General features: G+C 36.7%; 1 pseudogene; it reads right to left on the bottom strand.

The window, feature by feature from the left end:
- Positions 1 to 642: 642 nt before the first annotated feature.
- LOC126921549 (6-phosphofructo-2-kinase/fructose-2,6-bisphosphatase-like) lies at positions 643 to 11,057 on the bottom strand (annotated as a pseudogene).
- Between the last annotated feature and the right edge of the window lie 600 nt (positions 11,058 to 11,657).

Raw genomic sequence — 11,657 nt, 5'->3', positions numbered from 1 at the left:
TTAATCCGGATAGAAATATTTCAGCGTGTAAGATACTCACCCAAATCCACGGGGAAAGGGTTACAGATGTGGATGCTGAAGTTAATTTTTATATCTACGTTCATCACGTGAGAGAAAACAGCAGCAGGCATCGACAGAACAATCGCCAGCATCCAAATAAGGCAGGCTATTAGTATCGCTAATCGTTTTGCATTCATTCCGGCCACATTTTTTTTTTATTTATTAAAATTCACAATTTGTCCAATTTGGACATTTGGTGGAATATTTTAACGGTTAAATTAGCATGTTGGTGGCTACCCCCAGCGGGGTACCATCCTCGTGTTTGTTAGGTTATGTCCTTTATAAGGTCTGCTGGGTGCTTCCTTTTTAGTCTTCTGTCCATGTTTATGGTTTTGTATGTTTCCGCAGCTAGCCGGTTTGGGTGTGTTGCTATTCTTGATTTGTATTTCTCGGAGTATCTGAGAATCTAACCCTAAGTGAAACGTAACAGTATATCGACAGAAGAAGGCACCATTCGATATCGATTTTTTTCTTTCTTAATCGCCTCTGTTGATTATTTCTCGCGCTTTCCTTCGTAGAGAAAAATACTTTGCTCGAATGTTTGACATTTCTTAATGAAAGCGTAGCACAGTATACCGCTAATTTTGTGCGTAAAAATATACATCTATCGTTCGAACACTCATACACACTCGAAAAATACAATATTCGTTATTTCCTTGTTAACAATGATATCAGGTCCGTTTTATAGTCAAACTTTATATAACGCTACGATATAGTATCTTTCAATTGTACTTTACAGTAATAAAAATCCTAATATCGTCCAAATCTCAAGGCTTACAATCGTTATGCTAGGAACTAGGCAAACGAAAATACATAAATCTAAAATTCTATCACCTATAAATAGTACAATACTAAAAAAACTGTCTTTCGTGTGTTCGTTGTATATATTATATCAATATTTTGAAATTGAATTTAATACGAAAGGCATGTTTCGCATTCCTACAATTTAAAAGATTGCCTGTCTTTCTGAATTTTACGATGTACAATTAAAATATTTCTTGCGATAGTCATCTGCGACATATTAGAATTAATGTAACATTTGACTTGTATGTGATTATTAAAATTAAACTGCTTAAACATAACGTATAGAGGGCTCCAGCAGCAGGAGACTAAATTACTGCCAATGGGAACAGAATCAACGAGGAAAAACATGACAATCGGAGTACATCCCGCGAAGGTAACGGAACTCGACGATAAACAAGTCAAAATTGAAACGACCTAAGTTTCTCGGGATTCATGAGAAAATGAAAATTTCAGAAATAAATTTCCAGTCTCGATAACTTTGATTATTTTACATGTCGTTTCTTTCACGCGATCTATCCAATCTATTTATCGAAAAATATATTCTGAATTGACTCCGATATCATCACCTTCCGTCTCATCGAATCTGTATTTCTTAAAGATACCTTAAAGCGATCTACTTATACATATATACGTACTAAAAATATATTCAATCCATACTTGCATGATATTTCAAATCTTCATCCCCTGCCTGAATTCAAAAGCAAAAATATTCCAAGAAGACATCACTGCTGAAAGCTCCAGGGGTTACAAACAAACAGACATCGAATTTTCGACATGATCGTGGATCCCCGAGCGGTTTGTCAGTGTTGTTGTACGAGAGTGGGTCCGCTGCCAAGATTTCGCCAAGGATCCGGTATGTCGAAATGTGCTGGGACTGTGAGCAGAGCATCGTCCGCGGTTCTGTCCGCGCTACAATTATTCGGCTTCACGCGAGTCGTGTTTACGCACTCGATGGGTAACTTGAAGAAGTCCACCTTGTAATTGTAACCCTGGCTGCTGACTCGGATGATGGTATGCAGTGGCACCAAAGCGTAAGGCACCTCTTCCGGTTTTTTATCTGTGAAAAAGCCAATGATGCAGCGCAGAATAGCTTGATGAGACACGACCAAGATGTTGTTGGATCTCTGTAATTCAGCAATAACCGGTTCCACGCGGTGCATGGCGTCGATGTAGCTTTCTCCCCATGGATAACGATAGCGCAGCTTATCTTGATCGCGCCATGCAAATTCCTACGCAAAAGCATTGATTTAGAGATGTAGAAGGTATATACGCTATCTATGTACTATATACTAAAGTATATAGACTTCTGCCTAAGTCATAGAATGGTTCGTACATCGAGGTCCCCAAAGCATTAAAACCTAGCTTATGCAAAGTCAGGGAACAATGGCTAATTTTAAACATAAACTTTAATAAAGTAGACCTGCGATATAATATTCAAATCATGGTATGATTTAAGTTTCGTTATAATACACGGTTAATAAGTACACATCAACTTCGTATTGTAATTATAATATTCATTTATCCATGTTCTAAAACTTCGTCCAGATTAATCAGACTGATTGAATTCGATCTAGCAACGTGAAACATTGTGATTATCGTCTATGTGCTATGTACTTGACTGGGAATATTTCTTTGAACTTCAACGCTCATTCTCATTAGTCAAGCAAATATTTCGTGTATGTAAGTGGATAAATTTGCATACAACTGAATTTTAATCAGTTACAGACTGTTAACGCAGACGTTAAGTCACTCGATACTTTTCCCCGGTGGCCAAGTATTCAATGCTTGAGTCATCCGTGAAGATTTATGTTATTATTCATTTTCCAAGATACGATTGAAAGTTGTTCGCTTAGAGAATTAAATTGACAAACCTAGTAGATAATAAATATTCCATATCTAGGATCCCAAACTTATTGAAATACAAATTATAACTGCATTAACTAATCGATCACTGAGAAAATTTTGATCAAATACTAATCTTAAGTGTGTTAGTTATAGTACAATGTTTCTAACGTAATACTGATACGATTAGATTAATTCAAAAAGCTTATACCCTATATACCCTATATACCCTAAAGGTTATACCGTTATACCCTATAACCTACAATGATAACTGTTACAGCTATCTACCATTTACTACACAAATAAATTAAAGCTCTTAGAGCTAGGGACTGATAAATTCAACCGATTGAAGGCTCGTTTAAATACAGCCAGAAGATTAGACAAGTAGTAAGTGAAACTGAATTTACACATTTTTCGATGAATCATCCTTAAAGGTATAAATTATCTTCACTCGCTATTTCACTAATCTACTGGCCGTGTCTGAATAAGCCTTTGGTCAACAACACTTGAAACGTAATTCAATGCAAGCAGTGACGAAATTTCGAGGAGGAAGACGCGTTTGATCTGAAATTACCTGCGGATAATGTTCCTGCATCTCTTCATAAGACAGCCCCTCACAGATACCGGCGTGGAGTTCGTTGAGTGCTGCCACGTGTTCTTGGGCGCTTCCGCGCCACGAGCAGTCGCGATAGTCCTTCGAAGGCGACTAGTTAGCACGCGCAGGTCGGGAAAACGCATAGCGTTGAACTTGATGGCCAACGCTTGTGCATATCTCTCGCCACGTGCGCTTAAAACTGCGTCACCACCAACCTTATCCAATACGTTGTACTTGCTTTCGCTGTGCTGTAATCAAAAGAGAGAGGGAGAGCTTTAGTTTTACCAAATCGTAGAATATTCTGATTACGTTCAAAAAGAGAGGCGTAGCAATGATAAGATTACGATCAGACGAAAAGAAATTATTTTTGGAACCAAACCCTGATAAGATAGCAAGATTTTAAAAATACAATATGTATGTTTTTACGTATGCGTATACGTATACGTATGCTTTTAAAACATGTTGTGTGTAAACAATTGAGGGCTCGTCATGCTAAATGAAGTGCTCAGTTATGTACGTTAATCTTTTTAATAATTGCAAGCGCCATGACCTGGCTCAATTGTCCTTGACTCAGCTCGTAATCTAAGAACAAACACGTTTCTTCATTATCGTTATCATTATCACTTGTCGAAAAATTCTTTTAATTAAGACTAAAGACGCTAAGGCTGAGCTTCTAGGATTAGAACATTTGAGATGAGGATTAAACGATGATAAATGTAAAATTTGATGGATTACCAACCCGAGAGAAATAAAGAGTATGCGGCTCAACAGTGACGCTTCCAAGATATCCAAGGACATTTGTCTCCACATGGCCTGACACGTTGCAGGACTCAATATCCATGCTGCCGGTGTCGATACGGATTCGTGGATACGTCTTCTCATCCATTGGTTCGTAAGATCGAATGTAATGAGCTATCTTCAATCGTAAATCTTCTTCGGCTGTTATTGAATCCATGCCAACATAGTCAGCGCTGTACCGCAATATCTCCTTGTAATTTCGCTCCAGTACAACCGGATCGTCGCAGACGCACTCGATAAAGAGGACGCAATAACCGCTGCCCGGAAAAATAATCGAAGACCTCGGCGCGCTGCGCTCGCATCACCAGCGTGGCGTCCAGGATCTTCAAACAGGAAAATTCTTAAATGCAACTAACTGTGACGATTCGCAAACTCAAATTTCAGTATATTTCTTCTTACGCATTTTATTTAAATAGACATTAGACTATATCGATTTTCAGTTGTCTTTCTTTGTATTGTATATTTGGAGAGATTGCTGCAACAAGGAGGTAGCTTTCCAATAATTTGTGTAAACCAGCAGAATGCAAGTCAAAATTAACCAAAACTATATCATATTTTGACACGTGCTATAAATTCATGATCTAAACTAATATTTGTATTATTTAAACACATTTGAATATGAAACCTATACTTTTGTTTTTCTCTCCCAATAAATGCAATTTAAATACTGAAAGTGTCTTCATGTTGCTACAGGCCCTTCATCAAAATTAATTATCGCTTTATTCAATTAAGAACACCGCCGGCCATAAATATTAGGGCACATATTGATATTTAATACGAATGGAGTGCTTTTCGTTTCTAGTAATTTCATTATAAATCTGTTATTTCATTCGCGGCATATGTACTTTGTAATGTAAGATATAGCAGATAAAGAAAAGTGTCAAAGTGTTCCAATCGATGCTTATAACGTGTAGATGTCCTAATAATTATGGCGAGTAATTTATATATGAATTTACATGTTGGTTTCTCTTATTGTTAACTTATATATCAAAACCACATAGAAAGAATACGATAAATTAGAATAAATAGGAATATTTCAATATGATATAATTTGGAAGGAAAAATGCACCGTTAATTTCAGAATTAAATAATTAGTTTCCTATAATATCTAAGATACGTTTCCACATAGAATTTAAAATTTAACGTGAAGACACGTTTTACCGTTGTAGTCTTCACATTGAATTCGTGTCATATTTGTTCAATTCCGGACTATTTCTAAAGCGCATAATATCGAGAAAATAACGAGCCGATCTTAAGCTACTTTCAACACCATGAACTATTGCGGTTTCTATCGTGGAACGTTGGTACATGTTGTTGAAAATATTAAGCAAGGTAAAACTCGTACGACGAGATTCCGGCTTGACTAGCCTCAGTTTAATCGCGTCGTCTACCGTTAGTGCGATCTATGTATAAATACGACCCTTGACCGTTCTAATATTCTAATCTATTCTTGCAGCTTCGGTTACATAATAACAAAAAAAACACGTGTTTCTTCTTCCGGTCGGATTCTTCAAATGCGCAACGATTAAAATTCTTTCTTAACTCTGTTCTATTATTTTCGATCAAATGCAATCGCGCGTGCTTGCATTCGTTTCGACATTGAATCTTTCTCAACTTTTTTCGATTACTCTCAATCAAGCATAACCGAGCGTATTCTCGTTCTCGTGTTGATACCGAATCTTTCTCAACTATTTTCAATTATTTTCAATCAAATACAATCGCGTGTGTTGTTGTTCTCGATTCGATACTGAAATCTCTTGAACTTTTGCGATTATTTTCGATCGAATGCAACGGCACGCGTTCTCCTTTCGATACTGAATTTATCTCCAGATTCTATTCAATTTCACATCTTTACTAGACGTTTGTCACGCGTCTAATTGATGCTTACAGCTACGGAATTTCCGTCTGCGAGCCATGTAGCGCACTCGTGCATCGCATCTCGTTGGGCCAGAGCTCTCAACGCTGCGTTCGTCGTATGGTCCGGAAGAAACAGCTCGTGCGATACGGCCTCTCCATATGGTTCCAGCCTTTTCCTGCGGTAGTCGCTAACCCTCATCACTAAAGTAATAATTAAATGTAATTCATTAGTTGTTGGAAGGGTCTAGGAGAGCTTAAATAATTGGATATTTTTTGATTTACGTTTGTATCGTTAGATGGAAACAATATAATAGTACGGCGTAAAATATAGTGAGCTAAACTACCCTTCTTTGTCAATGTCTCATTTGTCATTTTGAAGCATTCGAGAAAATTGAAATTACATTACTTTTCCTGTGATTCTTGTTTTTCATCGAAACATTCAACAATTCGCGAAACATTCAGTCATTATTTAACACGTTAAATGCCATAGGGGTCACCGGTGGCCGGCACTCAACTTGGCCGTGACATCGTCGAGGTCACCGGTGACCGGAGGCCCAAGATTAGTAGCAATACATAATTTGAATAATTATTTTTTATTAGCAATTAATTATAACTATTTATCAATAGTTATAAATTTTTTATTATTACCATCGTTATTACAATGGTATGACGAAATTAATGCAGTATAAAATATATAAGAATAGTTTTATTTATACATGAAATATAGAGAGGTCCCGGGACGTAATAACATAGAACAATTATTTAGCATTTCACAAAGGAACAATATGAAATAATGTTTTTTTTCCACCACGTTATATAGTCTCCATCTGGTATACGTATATGCGTATGTAGAGAATATATCTATTTGTAGTATTTTATAGGGTTGTAAAAACTAGGAAGAGCACAATGTAATATATTATAAAATAGAAATTAAAATTTGTTCAAAGCGCCGCAAATGTTGATTTACGTAACAAGTCTATTTAGCGTATGTAATAAATCCTCTTAACGACCGTGTTGAAAACAAAAACGGGAAAAATGAAAAACTAACGAATTAATGATCAAACACGTGACTTGTACACATAATACAACCACAAAATAGGAAGTAAAAAAAGAAAAAAAAAGAAGAAACACAGATAATTGTTGGTCGAATGGAAATAATACTACGAAGCCGCTTATTTAAGATGACTAATATGATTTAATGTACAGGTTTCGTTTTTAAGTGTAGCAATTGGCAGTAAACAAAACAGAATTCCCAACCTTTAATGGAATCGCCGTTCCAGTTGAGTCTGCGCGAATGGTATTGTGCCACTTGGCTTTTTCCACGACCTGGTAAACCGCACATCGCGATTACAACCCCTGAGAATTTTCGGGGAGACTTCATTATCCCCGACGTCCTTATTGATTTTATCCTTGATTTTATCCTTGGGTTCTGAAAGCAACAGAATCTATGATACTCGTGTAATTAATTGCATTTTCACTTGCTTGATGTGTAGACGTATGGCCATTGATAAACATCAAGGAGACAAAGGATTGTGCAACAAAGACGCGAGAATAAATGTACAGATCGTGAACAAATTTAACAACGCCAATACGCGATTACGATAGAAGTCAGATATTTTCTAAGGCATTTCATTGTAGCATCCGGTTATTTTTATGTGAATAATAATATAATAATAACGACCAATTTTAGAAGATGCACCCAAACGACTATGATAGATCTGACCCGGTGCCAAGTTAGTTTGTTAAACCAGCCAACAGTCGAATGATCGTTAACAATGTGAACGTATGTGACGTATTCGATAGAAAATCGAACAATGTGATCGTATAATAGTAAGAATGAAATTAGTGAGAAAATTATCGTTTCCCTCCGACGCATCTTCGATTCACAAAAGAACTCTTTCTCGCGCGCTATGAACAAGATGTTTTAAATTTTTATTTTGTTTTCGTCGAATGAAATATTTAGGTTTCTATGAAATAATCAACGTAAAAGTGAAAATAAAAGATATACGCGAGCATTATATTGCGTGCAACATTTGCATGAGCATTCTGCTTTTTACCCGTACATTTAGATTAAAATCGTTTTCACTATTGATCGATGGAAGAATAATCCTTACCGATCACACACATGTTCTTTACAATGTACCGTTAACAACACTGTTCGACAATCAACTAATGACGAATCAATAATAAAAAATGCGTTTCAATGACACAACCGACTAGACGAACTCGCGAGCTTCAGAGTGCGAATTTCAACTGAGTACTGATGCCTTCCTGTTGGGTTCCACGTTAAAAACCGAGCGTTGGTGAACTTTATATTTAGAATTCTCTCCTCATGCACGAGAGCTTTTGGCTACACTTTTGCGACTGCCGCTTCTTTCGCGGTATTAATCTCAACAACAAACTTTGTTTTTTGTTTGTTCGACATTCTGACTTATTCTATTCTCATTTTTGGAATACGGATATTCATGCGAAATATTTGTGAGAAATATTTGTTTCACTCGCTAAATGTAGCAATTTTATAGCTCATATATTTGAAAAGTTCGTAGTGAAATTCAAATAAAATGTATTTTCGTAGAATTGACATTCTATCGAATATAAAATACAATACTGCATCATATAAATTAAATTTATGAAATCTCTATAAAAGGTATAAATTAACCCCTTCAAATTTTATCGCAATCGATTACAGAGCTTATCAATTCTCGGAAATGTTGCGAACTTTTCAAACACCTTCATATTTTTATATATGTTTTATATGATTGTGTAATTATTTGGATTTTTCTATATTTCTCAGAACCGTATAAATATCCGCGATCTACGTATTTGATTGCTATATTTTCCAAAACTCTGTATGTCATGCGATAATTTATGTAATATATCGTGTAGTCGTTCGTAATCGATATGTAATCGTACGCAATATATTGCGGTGTATAGAATGAAAGTTCAAAACAGGATTAAAGTTCAAGCACGAAAATACGTACGACGACCTGTCTGTAACGTTATAATTAACTCGTTGTTTACAATATAAAAAATTGAAATGGAGTAAGAATTATCGAATTATCTGAGTTCACGAAATTCGACATGGCGATAGAAATATGCGTTATCGCGTGTTGTTTCGAATCGGCATGTCCTTGTGCCTAATAATCGAAGCTCGAAAAGCGATAAAGGTCATTACATTTGGACTAATTTAAGGAATCTCTGAGTAGATTTTTTAACATAAGCAAAAGCACGTACGCCACGAAACGATTTCGTCATTCGCGATATCTGTCTTCATTTTTATTTGCGTGTCTGTTTTTCTCGACTTAACGCTTGTCAACAAAATAATTACGAATTAGACCCCTTGATCCGTGGATAAAAGAGCTTCGATGCACGTTTATAGATTATACAAACGAATCGCACGTTTTTGCTTTGAAAAATAAAACGTATTGAAAACGGAAGTTTTTCAATTCAAACAATCGGATGATATACCGATGTATGTATATTGTTTTATAATTCAAAGTGCAGCTTCGAGTGTCGTATTTACCAAGCTGTTGCACGCGATACACGATCAATACCGATCATTCGCGTATACCGAACGATGTACTATCACCTATCGAGAATCCCCATGAAACCAGCTTTAACATTTGGTACGTTGACCTGAAACGTGTCGTCACTCGATTTATTATTCAAGCGTTGAATTGTAACAACGCATGTACTCTCGCCACGCTACGGCTACCAACGTATGCGTGAATACTAAATTATTCCATGGAATATCGTGTCGATAATATTTATTTATCTATGAACAAATGGCAATGAAATTTGTAACGTCAGAATACAGTAATTAATTATGATAATTGCGTTACGTCTTCGCGAAGATTCATCACGGTCATTTCCATATTCTGTCATGCGCAGGATAAGAACAAGCTCAGTGGCAGAAAATCAATAATCGGTCTTGTGGAGAAAACCATTTTGTTGCATCGGAACATGCGCTGTAACGTCAGCTACGACTACATCGCATTTCACCAAATTTGTCAAAGAATTTCGTTAAAAAGAAAAAAAAAAGGAAAAAGAAAAATTGAACTGACAGCTACTTGAACTAGATAAAACAAGATAATTTCTGGAACTCATCGTACTCGAAAACTCTTGTCAGAATTTTACGATAGAGAGGAGCTTAAATTATTGAAGCTTTATTAAATTCGAAAGCACTTGAGTTTGATAAGATGAGATACTCGTGGGACCTGGTACGATCGTTTAGTTACTGAGATATAGAAAAAAGAAACGAAACTTTTGATAAGAAACCACCGTGCTCTGAATGAAAACAACAAGTTTATCAATTTTAAGTTATTTGTTACATGCTGAATTTTCATTCGTCGCACGCGTTTCGAACATACGACACGGATATCTATTTAAATCGTGTTTTATTTATAGTCACCACTCCTATTACAAGTTGAGATCACAGATTCGTGAAACCGTGGCCTGGTTTCGTGGGAATTTCGGTGTAATAGCTAAAGATCTAGCTGACACGAATCGAGAAATTCAAAGAGAACGAGCGAAAAAGCGTAATGCGTTTCAATGAGAAAAACAAACGATGAAAAAAGCCATTATTTCATCCGGTATTTCCGCAGGTGGCATTTTTTAATTTCGTTTGCATATTGCATTTCCATGCAACTTTTTATGATGACTGTTGCATTGCATAACGCACAGTAATCCGATGCTTTCGTTTTCGATAGATAAGAAATAAATAACGTTTCTCATCGAATGTTTCGCAACCTGATTACCGATCGAATTGCTATTCAATAACATCGTTACCTATCGAATATATCGAACATGGTGTGATTGTACGAGTAAATAATATCAATTAGATGAAACTCATATTACTAGTGTTCCATTTAATCGATTTACCTTGGCGCTGTTCTTCGACGCTTGGTGCCATCGTATCAGCGCACGGCGCAGTCTCCTTTTGTATAGTCGACGTATTGATCGCATTCACCGCTTGTGTTACGATCGATTTGTTCGTTTCTTCTTGGAAAAAGCCGGCTTGCAGTGCAAGTTTCCTCACGGCCAGACAGTAACCCAGAATCGGTGCCGCCAACAGGTCGAGACAGGCGGCAACCTAGGGCATAACCCGATGACGAACTATTCAAATTGGTGTTGAGAAATGCTCAGTTGGTATGACCGCTAGTTACTAAAAAGTTACTAGGGTTATGTTGGTACGACTCCTAACGACGCTCTTTTGTCTTAGGAACCGACCACGTGTTAATTGCTAAAAAGCATCCCGAGTGATTAGACGTTTGCTGTGTGATTTGGCGTTTTGTATAAGAGAGAAAATAAAAGGTGTGATAACCAATCCGAGTGGATCAGCTTGATTATCAACTCCAACCTATATAAAATAACAATTGGGGTCTTTGGTTTCCCTTCAGGAAAACACAAATCAACAGGTAGACCAGTCGAGAAGTCGATAATTACAGGAAGAGAATGAAAGTGATCCTGGTAACGCTTTTGCTTGAAATATCCAGCAAACAAGAGCCCTCTATTTGTATAAAATACTCGGAAACAGTGGTCTATTGCTAGTCTCCTTCTTACCCGTTTTGCTACTCAATCTTCGGCTAGAGTTCTTCCGAAAAATGATCGCTACTTGTGTGCCGTATTATGGACAACAGGTCCTCCCTCATTCCAATTTGCTTGATCCTCACCTCTGGAGCCGGTTTGCGTGCTTCTTTTC

The sequence above is a fragment of the Bombus affinis genome, chromosome 10, assembly GCF_024516045.1.
Source record: "Bombus affinis isolate iyBomAffi1 chromosome 10, iyBomAffi1.2, whole genome shotgun sequence".
In the NCBI taxonomy this organism is placed as follows: Eukaryota; Metazoa; Arthropoda; class Insecta; order Hymenoptera; family Apidae; genus Bombus; species Bombus affinis.
This window is presented reverse-complemented; position numbering and strand designations above follow the sequence as displayed.